The sequence below is a fragment of the Hoplias malabaricus genome, chromosome 6, assembly GCF_029633855.1.
Source record: "Hoplias malabaricus isolate fHopMal1 chromosome 6, fHopMal1.hap1, whole genome shotgun sequence".
In the NCBI taxonomy this organism is placed as follows: Eukaryota; Metazoa; Chordata; class Actinopteri; order Characiformes; family Erythrinidae; genus Hoplias; species Hoplias malabaricus.
Genome location: NC_089805.1, coordinates 42,738,430 through 42,758,935, shown reverse-complemented (window position 1 = coordinate 42,758,935; position 20,506 = coordinate 42,738,430). Strand labels below are relative to the sequence as shown.

The following is a 20,506-nucleotide window of genomic DNA, read 5'->3' as shown; positions in this document are numbered from 1 at the left end:
CAGTCACCCGGAGGAAACCCACACAGACACAGAGAGAACACAACACACTCCTCACAGACAGTCACCCGGAGGAAACCCACGCAGACACAAGCAGAACACACCAAACACCTCACAGACAGTCACCCGGAGGAAACCCACGCAGACACGGAGAGAACACACCACACTCCTCACAGACAGTCACCCGGAGGAAACCCACGCAGACACAGGGAGAACACACCACACTCCTCACAGACAGTCACCCGGAGGAAACCCACGCAGACACAGGGAGAACACACCACACTCCTCACAGACAGTCACCCGGAGGAAACCCATGCAGACACAGGGAGAACACACCACACTCCTCACAGACAGTCACCCGGAGGAAACCCACGCAGACACAGGGAGAACACACCACACTCCTCTCAGACAGTCACCCGGAGCGGGACTTGAACCCACAACCTCCAGGTCCCTGGAGCTGTGTGACTGCGACGCCCCTGAACAATACAGTGTAATTTTATAGTTAGTAGAGAGCATATTTGGTATTTTATCTAAAAAAAAAAAAGTGGGGGTATGAATAACTGGCAGGTCCCAGTATCAATTAAAGTGGAGATATTCTCTATTTTCCACAAGTGAACACGTCTGAGTCTTAACGAAACATCTGTGACGTGCTTCGCTCAAAATGCCAACAGAAGCACACACTTTTCTCTTCCTGTGTAAACACCTCTATTCAGAACAAGCCACTGTTTGCTTCAAGCACAAGGCGCCCAGCAGTGAGACATGAGGAAGAGAAACAAAAACATTATCGTTCAGTGTACCCTCTAGGATTATTATCAGCAACGGTGGCAGCCTCACACTCTGCACATTTGGGACTCAGAGCAGCACAGCTAGTGTGTAACGGCCTTCACAGGACTTGTCAACTGCAAAACAATCAAATCTAACTTTACCATATTCACTACTTCCAAACAAAAGCCCTCTGCTTCAAAACAAAAGGACTGTAATTGGAATTTCAAAAAAACCTCTCTCTAAATCTCTATAAAATCGGAATCAACCGTCAGTCCCAAAGTATTACATGTATTTCTGATTGGACGTGTGCAGCTGTGTTTGTTCTGATGGTAAGACAGAATTTCCATTTCAGTTTCAGAGAGAGCCATGAAAGTCATTTCCTCCAGAACACAATAATGAAGAGGACTCAGACGTCTCTAATTTGGTTCACAGTGTTCATTGCTGGGTTATTTTGCGAAAGAGATGAAGACGAGACAAAAGGACAGAAAAAGAACATTGCATAATGAGGGCGGCCTCGTCCCTGACGGCCAGCAGAAGACTGTGGACAAGAGGTTGAGGCTCAGTGTGCTAATGTGAACGGGACACTTAATGCAGCACAGCAGCTGAAAACTTTCCCACCCCCACAAACTCATTCTCTCACACACACCTCCCCAGTCAACCATATAACCCAAAGGCCTCCCAGGAATTTCAAAGGCTTGAAAAACCTATGGACGTAAACATGAGCTCTGCCTACGTGCGAATTTTCACGAGTGTGGTACTAAAGAGCAGGTAGCTCTCTCACGTGGTGAACACTTTCACGGGGTACATCTGTAACAGAAAGCTTTCACAGAGTTTAAAATAATGAGAGTAAAGGACAGAAGTCAGTCCATTCACAGCCAGGAGTCCAAGAGTGCCGCCCTCCCTCTCCCTCCTTCAATGCAGCAACATCATAATCAGTGAGGGGTCTCTGCTTGTTCATGTTTTTTCACTACACAGTGCTCGGTTGAGCATGAACTGTGTTGAATCACATAATTGATCATTAAAGTTTAGTTAAACATCAGTAGTTTTAGAAACGGATTGTAGTTAAAATGGTGGACTGCAATGTTTCCTATCAGCACACAAGGCTAAATCAGGCTCTCACATAATTATCTGTCATTATCTGCTAAACTAACAGGGACACGTTATTAATAAAAACATTTTATTCATTCATTCATTGTCTGTAACCCTTATCTAATTCAGGGTTGCAGTGGGTCCGGAGTCTACACGGAATCACTGGGCGCAAGGCAAGAATACACCATGGAGGGGGCGCCAGTCCTTCACAGGGCAACACACACACACACTTTTTGAGTCACCAATCCACCTACCAACGTGTGTTTTTGGACTGTGGGAGGAAACCGGAGGAAACCCACGCAGACACAGGGAGAACACACCACACTCCTCACAGACAGTCACTCGGAGGAAACCCACGCAGACACAGGGAGAACACACCACACTCCTCACAGAAACTCACCCGGAGGAAACCCACGCAGACACAGGGAGAACTCACCACACTCCTCACAGACAGTCACCCGGTGCGGGACTCAAACCCACAACCTCCAGGTCCCTGGAGCTGTGTGACTGCGACACCTACCTGCTGCACCACTAAAATTTTTATTCACATTATTTAAATAAAATATTCTCAGGTTCAGTGCATGCACACATTAATGTTGGAGTCTGCAGCAACTACTCTCTCACAAACAGTGAAACAAACCTGTTTGTGGTCTTTCTAAATCAGAAAATACGGGATGAAACGTGCCGTTCTGATTTTGTGCTGCTTCTGACGTCAAGTGCTGAGACTTTGGTGTAGTCTCGCCTCCTCCGTGTTGAGGATCTCCAATCACAGCACTGTACCTACAATTATGTGAGAGCGCAAAAACAAGGTTAAACTGTGTCCCGAATAAACAAACACCACATGATTGATTACTAATCTTTTATTTCAGCCAAAAAATATACTGACTCTCTTCTATGACAGATCAGTTCCCATCTGTAGATGTTTGGTTGCTGGCTTCTAATTTGGATTTTGCGCCCCATGCTTCACCATTTAAAGTGAAATGGAAAAATCAGTTCATAAGCCTGTGGTGCTTAAGAAAACAAGCTCGGTTTGGATTAGGTCTGTAGTTGAAGGTAGTGCTACCAAGACCATTTAATTATTATTAATTATGGAACAAACGTTTATAAATAAGTCCATATCAACCCGTTTTCATTAAGATTCAGTATCAATATCAACAACCTAAGAAAGGGCATATTCATTACGTTAGTTAACAGATATTATAACTGAATAACTTAATGTACAAAACTGTTTTCGTCCCACTGATCTTTGAACACATTTAATCGTCTAATGTCTGAAGATTACTTAAAGGAAATGGTCACATGACTCAGAACGCCTTCGTTCCTGCAGTGAAATTCCTCACTGATCGCTGCCACTCAGCAGCAAAACAGGAAGAGGCCAACAACATACACCCCTCCGGCTAAAGACTACCACACACACACGCACCCCTCCGGCTAAAGACTACCACACACACACGCACCCCTCCGGCTAAAGACTACCACACACACACGCACCCCTCCGGCTAAAGACTACCACACACACACGCACCCCTCCGGCTAAAGACTACCACACACACACGCACACCTCCGGCTAAAGACTACCACACACACGCACACCTCCGGCTAAAGACTACCACACACACCTCCGGCTAAAGACTACCACACACACCTCCGGCTAAAGACTACCACACGCACCCCTCCGGCTAAAGACTACCACACACACCCCTCCGGCTAAAGACTACCACACACACACACCTCCGGCTAAAGACTACCACACACACACACCTCCGGCTAAAGACTACCACACACACACACCTCCGGCTAAAGACTACCACACACACACACCTCCGGCTAAAGACTACCACACACACACACCTCCGGCTAAAGACTACCACACACACACACCTCCGGCTAAAGACTACCACACACACACACCTCCGGCTAAAGACTACCACACACACGCACACCTCCGGCTAAAGACTACCACACACACACGCACACCTCCGGCTAAAGACTACCACACACACGCACACCTCCGGCTAAAGACTACCACACACACACGCACACCTCCGGCTAAAGACTACCACACACACACGCACACCTCCGGCTAAAGACTACCACACACACACGCACACCTCCGGCTAAAGACTACCACACACACACGCACACCTCCGGCTAAAGACTACCACACACCCACCCCTCCGGCTAAAGACTACCACACACCCACCCCTCCTGCTAAAGACTACCACACACCCACCCCTCTGGCTAAAGACTACCACACACCCACCCCTCTGGCTAAAGACTACCACACACCCACCCCTCCGGCTAAAGACTACCAAACACCCCTCCATCTAAAGACTACCACACACCCCTCCGGCTAAAGACTACCACACACACACGCACTCCTCCGGCTAAAGACTACCACACACACACACGCACCCCTCCGGCTAAAGACTACCACACACACGCACACCTCCGGCTAAAGACTACCACACACACGCACACCCACCCCTCAGGCTAAAGACCAACTGAAAACACAGACAAAACAAATAATCAAATAAAAACATGCGTCAGACTGAACAACTGAAACGCACCTCAGGCTCCAGTTCAAAACTTCAAGATGTAAATGTAGTCTCTGTAGAAGCTGCTGATCACAGGGGCAATACACAGCATGTTTATATTAAGATGTGTAGATATCACCAGCTTCTCAAGTTATAGACACGTGTAAATATACGATGCATCCATGTTGGGGGGCTCCTGTTTATTCAGCAAATGAAGCGTTTTAATAGGGATTATACGCCTCTAATCCTCACTCTGCTATGACTTCAGGCTCCCGGTCAGGAATCCTGGGTTCAGTGACAGTGAAAAGTGAACCGACTCTTCTTGAAGTGCTGGCTGCAGAGGTGCACAGTCAGCCGTTTTCCTACCTGTTGTTTTGGAAAGCTTCCTCTATCTCAGGTCACTGTGACTAACCTGACGTGTGCAGTCTGAAATAAACCAGGTCAAACACAGCAGCTGTTTTACTCATACGTAACGTCGCCCTGGTCAGCAGATCTCTCCCGTTTCTGAGGTGTACGGCAATATTTGTCCGAAGGCCATTAGTGGATCTTCTGCAGCTTTAAGCAAATTTGAAGCGAAAAACAAAAACACTTCATGCGGAACACCTCAAAAACGCAGACCTCTGAATTACACCACTGCCAAAATATCTCCTAACAGATCCCCAAACAGCTCATTATGAGCTTTACGAACAATTTACGAGCTGTTAGTGTGAGCCAGACGCCTACCTTCGGGCCAGTTGAGTCAGCGGAACCTCCTCTGTGGTGGATGCACATTACGGCGCTCTGTTTTGACTCGTCCAGGGGCACTCGGCTGTAAAGTGTAACACAGGATGTCAGGGCGGGCAGAGCAGGTGCTTTCGCCTCACAAACACTAGGCAGTAGCTTGCCTCTGTTCAACAGACGTCTCGAACCGCTAACCTCCAGCATGGTTCGCTTGTGAAAACACGGCGAGGCAGAGGCTGAACGGACCTGGCCTTCCTCTGACCCAGAAAACACCAAGAACAGCCGTGTCCAGCAGCTCTCTGAATGAAAGGTCAGGAAAGCCCAAATTTGGCAGAGCAGTGATGGGGAACAGCACAACACAGGAAATCCCTTATTCTGTCTCCCAAGAATCCACCAAACACACACAAAGTAGAGCCTGCTCGCAAAGTCTGAAGAAGACAGAGTGTCAAATATCCTATTGTTGGGATTTAACAAAACACACCTGATTTAATTAATATAATGTGAATATGTAAAATTATAGGAGACACTCAAATTTAATCATAAAACACTTTTTATAAAATTCTGAGGATATATTCTCACCATTTGCTGCTTTCCAGTTTGTTTGTGCTCAAAGCTGGTCTAACTTGTTTTATGTCAGTATTCTAGACGCTCTCTATTTAGCAACGAATTGACAAACCAAGATGAGGATATTGCTCTATTCTTGCTCCATAGTTGGGTAATTAATAATAGGGCAGTGGCCTGGTTGTTACGGGACCTAGCTTGTATCTGGAAGGTTGACGGTTCAATCCCTAGACCCAGCAGGTCATGACTGAAGTGCCTTTAAGCAAGGCACCTATCCCCACAGCCTTGGGCATTCGTGCTCACTGCCCCCTAGTGTTCACTAGTGTGTGTGTAGTTGTGTTTCACTGCATGGATTGGGTTAAATGAGGAGAACAAATTCCTCTGTGTGCAAGCACAGTGGCCAATAAAGTGATTCTAATTCTGATTTATTTTTGCTGTAGATGGGATAGACTAAATCTGAGAGAGCGCTAACTGCATGAAAGTAAACGCAGACTGAAACTGATACAAAATTAAACAACTGACGTTACAGACAAGCTCAAATTCAACCATATACAATCAACAGACATTTTGACACAACCCCCCCCCCCCCCCCCACCTCAATCCAACCCCCCACATTCAACATTAAAAAGAGTTTCTGAATGTAAACATAAGAGAATTTTCCCCACAATCACAGACGGTGACTTTAAGCGAGAGTTCCTGTTACAATCTGAGAAAATCATCTGAATTTCTTGCTAAAGCCTGAGTAAACTAATAAACAGGCTGACAAAACAGAAGCAATAAACTGAATCAGCAAGTGTGTGTGTGTGTGTGTGTGTGGGGGGGGGGGGGGGGGTGGGTGGCTGAAGTGAATATGGGGTCACTGCGACACAGGGGCTGTGCGGGCCTTGATCCGAGCCTCACCACAGGTCGTGGTCTGTGTGGAGAGCAACCCAGCAACTGTCCGTGCCCGGGAACTGAAACGGGAGAGTTGTGTCAGGAAGGCATCCTGCCACATGGGGATTATCAGTGGTACTGGCAGGTGATCTGTTGTAGTGATCCCCAGCAGCCTCCTAATCATCTCACACAATACGATATTACATACGTGGTGAAAAATAATGTAAAAAAATGTTTTATGAACATTTTAGAAACAGAGCATTCAGTTTCATGTGTTAGCTCAACCTCATCTCTCAATATTCAAATGTAAATCAGATGTCCATGTTTACACACATGTTTAAGACAAAGGTTTTCATTGGGTGTCTTCACTTTTTCCCATACATTGAAAAAATAATAATTTGTAAAGCAAAGCTAAACAAGATGTCAGACAAACATTTTTATTTACCAAAATGAAGACTGAAGAACATGACAAATGACTGTTGATTTACAGACCTACAGCGTCTGTAATAAAGTGCTTTTAAGAACAGTGTAAAGGCTTCCGCTCTGGGCTCTGTGCTCCCAGTGTGGACTTCTGGGAAATGGCTCGTCTGCAGACACACACTTTTAATCTCCCAATCTTCAATAAAATGGACAGTCACGCTCAAATCTCTCTCACAGGTGTGACTTAACCATATATTTCTCGTCAAGGCAAAATGTTTTACTCTCGCGAGGCGGTTGGAAAGAGTCTGTCGGACTTAAACGTACATGTCAGGCAGCACTTCTCACGTAAAGAAATTGCGACTGGGCAATTGGTATCGTGGGTCAGGAGTTTTAATCAGCCTTTTGAAGCTCTTTTTCTCTACTGTTGAGACAGGGAGCATATCGTTTTGCTCTGTAGTGAACTACCGCTTTAGTAACACCACGCCACTTCATACTTTTATTTTCGTAAGGCACAGCGTTAGCTAATGAAGCTTGGAATGCTGTCTGAACTGGTTTAGGGAACTGTACTGGGACGTGAATACTTCAGAACAGTTGCAGCAGCACCTCAGAGTTTAACAGCTTCGTATAGAAGTTTGTGCTGCTGTTGTAAGTGGTGAAATATACTGGGAGAACCCCCTGCATTTTGATACTACCTCCTTTCAGCATTCCCTGCAGATACTCCATTTCTGCTCCTCATCTGACCAGTCAAATCCCAACCATTTACATATAACAGACCTGCTGTCCTTTTTATAAACTAATTCCTCTTCAAGCTCTGTGTTACTTGCCTCCATTGTGTGTGAGAGAGAGAGAACACGGGTGGGGGCGGGGCTGTGAAAAGAGCACAGACTCAGTGAGAGAACAGAATGGCTCTGTACAGGATTTAGACTTAGAGCAATTAAAAAACGATATAGTTTAAAGTCTTATTAGAGCGAAGTATATTGAGTCATCAGACGTCCAGGTTGAACAGCTAAGCGTAGAGCTGGACGATACCGCCGCCAAAACATCTATCATGATATTTCCTAATTTTGATCAATATGTTATAATACCAATATCAATATAAACAATATAAAAACTGCCAAAAAAACAAACAATAAACAGGACATTACCGTCAAACATAACACACTTGGCTTTTCAATATTAATATTATTAAACTTTATTTAAAATTTAGTGCAATAAACTGCCAGCAGTGTTTCAAAATTATATTACTGAAACGTTTTATATTGCGATATATATTGATATTGAATTATTGACCAGCTCTAGGTGAACAGACTCATTGTAGCAAAGTTAGACTTTCACCTTGGATATAGCTAATATCCCTCACATCTGGGGGGTCCAAATAATAAACTGGGTTTCCACCCAGGAAACCCAATACACACTGGTCTTGACTCATTACTACATTTTTGTTTATTCTTTCAGTTTTTTGGGGGGGGCATTCCCTGCTTCTGCAGCTGGGAGCCTTCAAACAACACACTAATGTTATTCTGATGTCAGAGGGTTTCCTGTACGAGACTCGCAGCTGGAGCTTCAGTCTTGTGAAGAAACAAAAAAAAAGAGGAAAGACAACAGGGTTTGGGTGGTTAGACTGAGTGGGGGTAGGGGTTTAACTCAGAGTGAGACAGAACACACTCATTTACAGCCCTTTTCTAAAGTGATACTTCACACTCTGCACCTAACACTCACAGCCTTTGTAAGAAAGTCCCACAATATTACTTTAGAGTTGCAGACTCAAGCCCATACATTCCTGCAGTCTCTCAGCCCAGACCACCCCCTTATCATACTTTGTTGGGGAGGTGGCCATTCCCACTACAGCTGAAGCTTAGAGGGTCACTGGGTTTTTACGGGTACAAATGTGTTTACCAACAAGTTAGGTGTGTCTAAAGCAAGCGACTCGAGTAAACCGTTTAAAAATCATAGTAATCTGCATGAGACCCGAGTCAGAGATTCTATACTTTTAGTGCATCCTTAAGGATGCCACCTACATCTGATACTTGCCGAAAATTATTTCATTAATTAATCAACCTAATTAAATAGACTGCTATAATACATCATTTAAAAAAAAAAAAAAAAAAAACTACAACAATAACTGTTTAATTCATTGCCTGTAACCACTTATCCAGTTCAGGGTTTGGGTGGGTCTGGATAAGCCTACCCAGACTACTACTATTACTACTACTACTAATAATAATAATAATAACAACAATATTATGTAGTTGTATCACATAAGAAGCATCACAGATCAAGCATCGAAATAGTTTTCAGAGATGCACCGACATGGGAATTGTGGGCTGCTGTCAATAACAATTAACGGAATGTAAAAGTTTGGAAAACTCAGAGATTCAGAGGAAAGATCGGAATCAGAATCTGTCTATTTTAGCAGCACAGTGATGTTTGTTACCAGAAACGTTTTTTTCCCACGGTTCGGTGTTTCTCATGAAGTGCAGTCTGAGGGCTCAAAGGTCACTCATTCAACAGTGGTGTCAGGCCTTGTTCTACAGAGACTGATATTTCTCTGGACAGTCTTATTTACAGTAGATGGTAAAAGACTTGAATTCTTTGTGAACTTGTGCTGAGAAATGTACTTTTTGAACCACTCTGTCATCAAATTTGGCACAGAGTGCTGAGCCATGACTCCACTTTGCTACAAAGACTGAGCATTTGCTGCAGTGGTCACCAATCTTTTTACGTATAAGATCACCTTTTGAAATCTAAACTGATGAAAGATCCCACACCATAAGTGCCAGGCTTAGGCTACTTAAAATAACAAATCTGTAAATGCCCCCATGGCCTCCAATAACATAAAATTAACCTGTTTACTTCATTAATGTCCAGCTGAGGGTGGCCTGCAGTGGTACTCAGTGCCTGAGGCTGTACACCGTCTATAAGAGCTAAACAGCTGTTCTGATGAGTTGTGCTACCTACCGATACCTGTCCTATAGCAGTTTTGAGCATGCCCAGGGCCAGAATTTTGAATGTTTTCATGTGTTTTTCATGGTGCAATATACAATCTTAGCATACTGTTATTTCCTTCAGCTTTCCAAAGCGGTACATGATCAATCAAACCAACAAAAACATTATCTTTTTACTGTATTATTACCTTATCTTTCCCCTCATACAAGGATCTAGGCTGTGCACATCTCCAGCTTATACTTCTGTTTGGAGTATTTTCTGATATACGTCATTTAGCCAATCGAAATATCTCATTTATTTTATTTTGGCGGCAGCACTTAAAGTGTACGGTGGTCGCACATATCAACAGAGTAGCACAACTCAAAAGAACACCAGGGTATAGTGCGACTCTCGCTGGTGTTGTATTTTGTAATACACATGAAATATTTGTATAATTTCTCCTGTTTTGAAACTGAAACCTCCTGCAGGGTCAATATTGTGTGCTGTGACCATGGCTTTATACGTCCCTGCTTAACTAGCTAGCGAACCACTGTGGATTCAGAATGATGTAGCTATAGTAACTTGAACGCCAGAACTGAAGTGGCCAAGATTTATCACAACAGATTTGGATATCCATTTGGGGATCCATTTGGTTTTTTTTATTTTTGTGGGTGCACATTTTATACATTTTCTATTCACCTTTATTTATTTTTATTTTGCAAGTCTCACATTCTGGAACATGTAGCGGGGTCGACTTCTATACGCGTTAATATTTACGTAATCAAGAGGGTCAGTGGAATCAGTGGAAACCTTTTCTTTGTGACTTGGTCAGACATAAAGCTTCAAAAAAGGGAACACCTTAAAGATTCTTGTTTTTACAGCAAATGTCCAACGTATAGTATCTGAACCACAGAAACCGACCAATGACAAATGGGACAGAGGGGGCTGATAAACTGTGCATCAACAGATGGGTTTAAGTCTGTAACTGTAAATCTACAATTACTCAAGTGTAAATCTCACCTCTGGATCCCTGGTGGCTCTCTCTCCTCATCTCTACTAAAGCCACCATGTCTATATTCGATTAATGACCCAGAATCTTGGCGTGAAGGAATTGGGCCGAGAGAGAGTCTCTTCGGGAGCACGAAAGGAGGGTCGGGCAAAAATATGTAACTGACCACAGCAACACAAATCTCAAAAGTCTCAGTGTAATGAAATGCACGAATCCATGTAAATTCCCTCATGGTGCAGGATTTGCTCTCCTAACATTCTGCAATGTGACAAACATAAGGGTCTTCCCCTCCCTCCCCCACGACCTTTTAAACCCTCCCCGACCACAGTGGAGGGAAACGTCCAGTCACTGAGGAGATTTAAAAGGTCAGACAGAGCCGAGTTCGGGCCTGACAGTCTCATGGCTCTAGTTTTAGGTCTTCGGGGACTTCTAAATGAGTTCTGCTGGGGTTTGGTTGTAGTATGAATGCAAAAGAGCTCAGAAAGTTCAGAGGATATTGTCGGTTACTGCCGCCAAATGTACATCATAAAAAACAGGCCAGTTACTTGCAACTTCTCCATATTATTTTTCTGTGGTGGCAACAACATCAAAAATAGGGGACACAGAAAAACAAGGTGAAATACAAGAACTAGGGCTGTGCCATAAATTATTATTAGACGTAATAATGCCACAGTTTTTAAAGTGATAAAAAAAGAATCAATATCGTGATAATAAAGAAATTCTGACTTGTTTACGTAATGGTGTCATGCAGTTACCCATGATATGGCATCTTCATGAATCATTTAGGAACAGTGAATTACAATGGAAAGTGGCTCTTGTGGAGGTGGTTTGGTTACAAAATATCAGATGTACAGTAAACCATAGTGTTATGTAAATATATTTAACATAATATTAATATAACAGTGAAATTTATTAAAGCATTTTGCTGTGTTTTATTATCAAGGATATTATCAGAAAAAAATATCATGATATTATTTTCGGGCCATATCGCCGACCCCTAATAACAACCAGCTTAATATTTCACAAGTGTAAAACTAAAGGGCAGCTGTGGCCTAATGCTCAGAGAGGTGGGCTTCCCCTTAACTGGCGGGAGAAGTGGTGATTGGGGGGGGGGGGGGGGGGTATGAAGGAACAGTGCTGTCTCCTCCCTCAACATTCACAGCTGAGGTGCCTTTGAACAATGGCCTAAGGTGCTGGAATGGTTGCATACCACAGTGCACTAGGGTGTATTTATGTGTTCAGTGCCATGGCTGGGTTAAATGTGGAGGCACACTTATTGTACTTTGTGTAATATCAATAAAAGCACATTTATGTTCGTTACATTTTAAATTGCAAATAATCATTCATTTTCTGCTTTGGTCCAAATGAAGGGAAGTGAATAATCAGATATAATCACACTCTTAATCACCCCAATACATTCACTGCCGCACTGCAACTTTAACAAAAACCCACCCAAGAGTTGCCCAAATTGTCTAGGAGGAAAAAAAACAAAGTTTACTTTAGTTTCTTTCACTGAATTCCCAAGTCTACGTCACTGCAGGCTTCAGCAGCCACCCGTGGCCCTCAACTGCTTTAATTAAAGCACTTCATGAGACGTGAACACTTTTTCACTCTGCACAAGAAAGAAAATTACGCAACGGCAAGAGGCTGAAATTGTAGCAATTTGTTTTCAACTCCCGTTTCCAGCTTTAGATCGGCTTCACTGCCAATGTCTGATTCCTATACATCAGGGGAGCGCTCTCCTTTGTGTGAGGAGGGAATAAAGTGCCCTTATAAGATTTAAACAGAAAGGGCCTTCCATACACCACCCCAAATTAAAACATACATCAAGATCTCCATTACCCTGAGGTAATACATCAGTAACATCATCGGCCAGGGGTTATAAAGGGTGGTCTTGATGGTTTCTCTGTATACAGAGCTAAGCTGCTCACTTCATTAAACTCTACAGCCTCAGATGTACAGAAGAGGACTGAGACTTTCCCCCTCAACAGAAAATAGGACATGACAGATATCTGCGCTGAATAACACTGACCTGGATTACAGTAGACTGCGCTGCAAATCTAATACACTGCCACAGTTGTGTGACAGGCTCAACTCCAAATGTATTTGTTCGCCATTTGAAAATGCCTTGTCATGTCTACTGGGCATTACTCTAAATTACTTTGCGCATACAAATGTGGGCTTCAGGACTGTGACTACCATTTGAACTAGACTCCAGTAGACATGTCCTTCATGTGGTTGCGATTCACTGGTTCTTGTTTGTGACCAGGGTGTGGTGGACAACAGGGCAACAACCTGGTGACCGCCCCCACGCTCGCTGCCGTTGCTCAAGAAATGAACCGAGTCACCGTTCGAGGTTATAAAAGCCCACTGATATTTCGTGAGTTATGTGCTCTGTGTGGTTTTTGGATGCTTTGAAAAACTTACATGATGGGTTGAGTGTACAGTCGACTCAATGAGTGAATCGGTTCACGATTCGAGTGCAAATTCAAATCAATGATTCAAAACATGAGCTGCACAGCCGTGGGGAAACTCAGAGACGACACACAGCTCGCTTTACACACTGGATTATACTTCTGGGCGCATGTTTGTGACTGAAAACTGAGGAATAACGCATTAAACGAGTCACAGAATGTACTTTGGAACTGGATTGATTAGTCACGGATCACTGGACATAGCAGAAAGCCACCCGCAAACACATCGGAAGCCTTGATAAGAAACTGAATGAACTGCACGAAACATTGCGGGGGCGGGGGGGGGCGGTGTATGACGTTGTCAAGGCAGCCCGTCTAACCGTAAAGCACTGTGGGAAACCCTGTAGTGTAATATGATAATATCAGAAGTTAGGTCATGATTAATGGCTCTGTAAAAGTTTCATTAACTATTTCATGGGCTTTTGTTTATTTAATGTGTTGGATTGGGTTAAAAAAAATTTATTAAATGTTTCTTTTGTAAAGTTATCCTTCTGGAGATAAATGTTTTAATAAATCGTTTTCTCTGTTTTGCTCAGTTTAACCTCGTCTTTGCACTCCCTTATATAAACGTGGTTCCAGTGCTGTGATTGGAGAGACTCAAATGAGGCGGAACAGCTCTAAAGTTTCTGCATTTGATGTAAGACGCAGCACAAAATCAGAACAAATCATTTCATCCCATATTTTCCGACTTAAGTAAATCACAGAAACTGACTGGGTGGTCTTGTTTCACTGTGTGTGTGTTGGTGGGCTCCAGATGCCCAAATTAAATAACACATGCATGGAACAAGTGATTTTTTTTTTCTTTCATAATATGTCTCCTGTTATCTGGACCCAGCTGGAAACAGCCCCAGAGAGTAAAAGTGGATCAGAGCACACTGACATTGTCACGCTCTCTCCCTCTAGTCACTCTGAGCTCATGAAGCTGTCTGATGACTCCCTGCTGAGTAAAACAACACCATCAGTGCCCTAACCAGGCAACAGTCATGACGTTAAACACCAAGGCACCAGCATGACAAAGACAACAGCAGCAGCAGGTTCATGATGTCACATGAATCTAGGTTAAAGAACAAGGCTTTCCAGATTCTTTTCATAAACCAAACAAACCTGATAAGTCTTTTCCACTGAGACTGGAGAATACATTGGATTAAGAAGGAGACCTCACTCCAAAAGCCATAAACAGCCTTAAATATGAAGTTACGAAAGCAGTTGCGTACACTTCAGCTTATGAGAACAAACTCATCTCCAAGTTTGAGTGTGGTTTGGGCTCATTATTGCAAACAGATGAACATAAAAACCGTAAACAAATACACGTCTCAAACAAAGAGGCAGCAAAACACTCACCAGGTCTTTGCAGCTTCCAATCAACTGACTCCATGATGAGCTTTCTGCAGCTTTGATGAGGGCATTGCATTATGACTAAATACAAGGGTTGAACAATGTCACCAAAACGTATAAATAACGTATACTGAAATATCAAGTGTTATGTAAAAATCTCGTTATTAAATCGTTTTATACTGCAATTTAAATTGATAGTGAATAATTGTCCAAATTACTCCATATGAATGGCAGTGCTGATATATTTATTAGCCAGTGCCAGGTATTAGTGAAAAGTAATAAACCAAACATTAACTATTGTGGCTTGTTTATGTTTACCTAATTATTTATTTTTTTCTGTGCCACATTTGGACTGGGGGACAGGACTGTGGCTGTGCTGTACATAAACACTGTCCTGCGCGCACTAGCATGCTGCTTTGTGTATGTCTACGTTAACACAGCCACCTGCTTTATATCACGTACGTTTATCTGTTTAAAGATTTAAACCCACATGAAGCCGGAGGTCTCTGATGCAGCTGTAGAGCTCGTTTAGAACATCCTTCCGTGTGATAGCGCTTAATGAACTGTTTACAGAACACACCTGTAAAAGGGTGGTAGAAATGTAGGGTCTACAGAGAAATGGGTTAGAAATGGGTTCTATAATGGCACCAAAACCATCCTTCTATTGTAACAATCTTGACATTTTGGTACATTTTGGTGCCATATAGAACCCTTTTTTAAAAAAGGTGCTATACAGAATCAACTATAGCACATTCTCCATCAACCCCTTCATGATGCACAGGGTTCTTCAAGTGTTCAGGGTTCTAGATATTTCCATTATAAAAAAATCCTTATAGAACCATCATTTTTAAGTGTACCACACGCCCACACTGGTCAGTACCATGGCAACCATTATAAAAATATCAATACTGAAATATTTTGCTGTAAGATTTCCTAAAGAGATTGTCAACAAATATCTGCCAAAGATGGATTCATCATGGTTCTGTTTTCCTTGTGCATTCCTAATAGCGTTCAAAGAGCTGCTTTGCTCCAAGAAACTCGAGTTAAACCTAAGAAAAGGGGGAAAGAAAAAGGGGGGGAAAAAAACACAAAAAACACTAAAGCCCCCTCCATTCCCCTCCCCCAAGTCCACCTCCCCAGTTACTAGAACAAGAGAGCTCTGTTACCGGCACAGGCCTAAATCCCCTCCACTGAGATCCACGCAGATAACTCCACATATCTTCCAGGAAAACTCCCAAAACCCAACAGCGTGTGGCTAACAACTGTTTATCTGCTGCCAATTACGTGCTCAAAACTGCTCCAGGGGTCAATTGCTCTGAGATGTCCATCGATTGGGGCCCAGGCTTCAAAGTCCCGGATGGCAGACTGTTTATTTATGCTCATTCGTAGGAGGACGATAAGAATCCGACACGAGAAAGGAGGACGGGTTCCCCAAACCCACAAAGCAACAGGAAGCACAGATCATCAGGCTCTCGTGCTCTTATCCAGGCTTCTGACCACAGGACACAGATCAGTTACTAAAAGCTTCAGACCTCAGTGGCCTTTAACACTGCCAGCTTCAGCAATATGAGCAGCACCCACTGGAACCTATAGATCAACTGCTTAATGAGGAGGACACTTTTAGCTCACGTAAAGCTAAAAGACCCAGGGCTAACAATGCACCTTGATTTATAATAAAGATGTTGCGATTAAACAAAGTAACTGCTCAAAGTGATCCAAGTACACCCAAGTGATATGTAATACGCTGCTTTAAAGAAGACCTTAAACGACAGTGATAGGAACCAGACGAGGTTCTAAAACTAGGGTATTCAAACATTTCCCACCAAGGTCCCACGCTGCCAGTTTAAGAACTTGGCCTCCACCACTCGCCTAAAACAAACATATCAATATTCAAAGTAGCACAGCTCAGGTCAAATCATCCCATTTGCCCAGGACTTTTACTGTGTAGCATATACTGGCTACAAAATTAAACAGTATAAAAGTATAAAACCAGCACATGACGACAAGAGTGGTAAGGGGAAGTCGTCCCATTCTGGATGACTGTCTGTGAGGAGTGTGGTGTGTTCTCCCTGTGTCTGCGTGGGTTTCCTCCGGGTGACTGTCTGTGAGGAGTGTGGTGTGTTCTCCCTGTGTCTGCGTGGGTTTCCTCCAGGTGCTCCGGTTTCCTCCCACGGTCACAAAACACACATTGGTAGGTGGATTGGCGACTTAAAAGTGTCCATAGGTGTGAGTGAATGTGTGAGCATGTGTCACCCTGCGAAGGGTGATGCCTTGCGCCCAGTGATTCCAGGTAGGCTCTAGACCCCCCGGGACGCTGAACTTATAATTAATGAATGAAAAACCAAATCACAACAAAATTCAATAAGGCCTTTCCACTTCATGGTACCTACACTACTCACCATTTTTTTTTTTTTTTTTGCTTTTCCATTATATAAATCTGGTCCCTGGAACCAGGTTCGTTTTTCAGTCCGTGCTCACTCCAAGTGCTCAGGGCTCCAAGTGAGCTGAGTAAGGAATAAACGTGATGCGTAAACCAGAGCACTGATTGGCCAGAAAGAATTTGCATTCATGTGGAAATACAGAGATCCATCACAAATTTGTCATCTATAAAATGTCCAACAAGGAAGGGGAAAAAAAACCCTCTAGCGCTTTGTCTGAACTGATGACAGAGTTATGTTCAGTTCCAAACAACAACAAGTGAATACACAATGCCTAATATCAACTCTGCTGTCTCTGTAGTTTCTAAAGCCTGTTGTTCCTGTTAGCAACTGTGCTTTGCAACATTACCAGCTACATTCTAGTGGAAAACCAGGCAGGTACCAGGTACCAAAAAGTGAGTAGAGCCGCTCTAAGCACAAAATTATATCTTTTCTAACGTGCGATAACGTCACAAATATAGATGAATAACGACATCAGAATAATCTCTTGGCATCCAAGAAGCTCTCAATTTACGGATTATTCCTATTTCTGCTGACAAATACTCTGCTCTCCCAAAACAGCTCAATTTTTAGGGGATGCAGGACTGCTGCAGAAAAGTATACTCTGTCATGGTCATTCCACTGTGTTCAAAACCCTCTACAAATAAATGGCACTGCTGCCCTGAGTGCCTACTTACACGCTGCCATTTCTAAACTCTATTAAATGTTACTTTATTAGCATTGGAACGGCTGAATGACAGCACATGATGGAGCCCTTTCTCTGGTGTACTATGTCCCTGTGGTCAAGCTTAATCGAGTGCAGCCTGGGGCAAAGAACGATCCCGGGAAATATCAGAGAAAGGGGAGCCTGACCGCACCCTGACCGCAGTAAGAACCAGGGAGTGACATCTTACGAGTTCTGGACGTCATTGAGAGCACAGAAACAGCTCCTTCTGGCAGCAGGACACGGGGGTCATGTGGAAGTATTTATTTGAGGCTCGGGACCCTCTGGGGGAAGCTCTGCAGAATTCCGGGCCCTGAGAATCCGCTGGTCTTTTTCTCACCGCGTGTGGGATCGGTGCCGAGAGAGTTCTTCTGGGTTTGGAGAACCAGTCTGTGGTGAAAGCATATCTGTTTTTGAAGGCTATGAACGTAACACAGCTGGAACAGAGCTGATACTCAGTTGTACTCAGAGGTTTGGGCAACTCTTGCAAAATGACATGTTAAAAGTTAGAATGCATTCACCCATCAGTCCTTACTAATATTAGTAGTAGAGTAATTCCCTTTCATTAATTTTAATTTAATTACATTAAATGTGACTTTAACGCACGCTAGATTTCAATATAAAACAAAACACACCTTTTGTGTGTGTATCACCTTCTGAAAAGATTTTACACTTATGATCAGCACATTTCAACGAGGATCCGATGGAGACGTTTGTGAGTGAGAAGATTATAAAAAGCCACGCACACGGAAACTGAAATAAAAACTGAACATCTCTACAACGACAAACTAAATTATTCACATACCAATGACCTAGGGTACCTTGAATATTAGTGTGCAAAAGCAGAGATGCAACAAGTTATGACTAAAGAGGCCACAACAATGGGATGGATGGATAGATAGATAATTCTGAAGCTGGTCTTCTGTCGGTCCAATAATTCAGGCTGGTCACTGCCATGGGGCAGATCCTGCAGTGTCATGGCTACAAGTTAATACAGTTTTTTTTTTTTTTTTTTTAAAAGAATCTTTACTTACTTACTACTACTATGACAATAGTAAAGGACAACATCTCATTATTACACAATATGATGTCATTTTTAAGAGACTCCAAAAGGAATGATGAGATACTATGTGATAAATGAGATATCAGGTGAGTCACTGTTAATGTTACATAAGTTTGTAAACACCCCGTTACAGTAAGTGAAGCTTAGGTTAAGTGACAGTGAGTCATTATTTTGAGATACAACCATAACTGTGAGACAGTGAGTCTTAATGGCGATACACGACAAGTAATTAGTTAAGATTTCACACCAGTGGCTTCACATTATTATTCAATAGCATGTCAATATTACGAGATGCCAAACTGCATTATGGGATACGAGGTCATAACTGAGTTGCTAGGTAATCGTTGTTATGTATGTCTATAGACAGCCCTTATAATGAGTGAACTAGGTTAAATAACTGTGAGCCATTACTTTGAGATTCAAACATTACTATGAGACAGTATGTGCTGGCTTAATGACTCTCAGTTATTATTTAAAATGTGACATAAACGCTTACTATGACGTCTCAACCATGAGATGTTAAGTCATAATCATGGCACGTTAAAAATATTACGAGATACTAGGTCAAAACTTGGATACTAGAAATGCCATTGTTATGTAACTGTGTAGACACACCTTACAACGAGTAAATAACATTAAGTAAATGAGTCATCACTCTGAGATACAACCATAACAATGAGATAGTGAGTCATAATGATAGCACACTGTGAGATAGTAAGTCCTGACGGAACCTTCTCGTAATTCTGGCTAACTGAACGGCTGCGTGTTGATACCCAAGTGGCAGAAATGGGTTTCTATAGCAGAGGGACCCGTGAGGAGAAGGGAAGCCCGAACACAGGGCGTGAAATCACGGTCGTGTAGCTGCTGTCGCGCTTTCTCTTTGCTTTGTTTCGTGTACGGACGGCAGCTCGGTCTAACCCCGACAGAAGGAGCATAAGCCCGCTCCCGAGGGGCTGTAGGTGTGGAGCCGAGTAAACAGCCCCCGAACACCGATCGACTCACGAACAGCATCGAAACCCAACAGCGTCGGGGCAAAAAGCCGGCAGCCGCGCGCCCTTTCACATGGACGCGCACAAAAGGCGCCTTCACACTCTCTAACAACCGTTCACAGAACACTGCACGTCCGACACACGGCAGCCCACGCGGACTTGAATATTGGTAAATAAGCCGCGACTCACCGTCAAGACCCTTCCAGAAAAGACCCCGCGCGCCTTCCTCGGTCTCGCGCCTCAAACACACAACACAAATCACACTGCTTCGCTCGGAGCACGTGAGTCACAGCGGCTCCTTTCTTCTCGCTCTGACGTCGCCCCGCCCACGACATTGAGTCACAACGGCATCAGAGGCTACGTCATAGAGAGGGGCGTATATTCTATGGAAAGCCAAAAAGACCAAAATGTGTATGGTATATACGTCCATCCAAATGAAAATATTTTTTGACATGAAATACATTTGTATTTGTACACAGCATTTATTATTTTGGGATTATGTTCTTCTTGTGAAAATATTTTCATAGTTGTCGCCTTTTACTTAATGGCATGGGGCTTTCTTATCAATCTGTTCTTACACAAATTCTACAAAGCTGCTTTGTGACATC

General features: G+C 43.2%; 1 protein-coding gene across 3 annotated transcripts in view; it reads right to left on the bottom strand.

Annotated features, from left to right (window-relative positions):
- ptp4a3a (protein tyrosine phosphatase 4A3a) overlaps nt 1-20,242 on the bottom strand; it is a 39,249-nt gene extending 19,007 nt beyond the window's left edge. Inside the window, exons 1-3 of one of the 3 annotated variants that reach the window (XM_066675233.1) lie at nt 20,088-20,236; nt 5,112-5,196; nt 2,492-2,631 (exon numbers count right to left, since the gene is read on the bottom strand). The gene's annotated coding sequence lies outside the window, so the exon portion shown is untranslated. Of the gene's footprint in view, nt 1-2,491; nt 2,632-5,111; nt 5,197-20,087 lie in introns of all 3 variants that reach the window. The other 2 variants (XM_066675234.1, XM_066675232.1) reach the window with 2 other exon arrangements.
- Between the last annotated feature and the right edge of the window lie 264 nt (nt 20,243-20,506).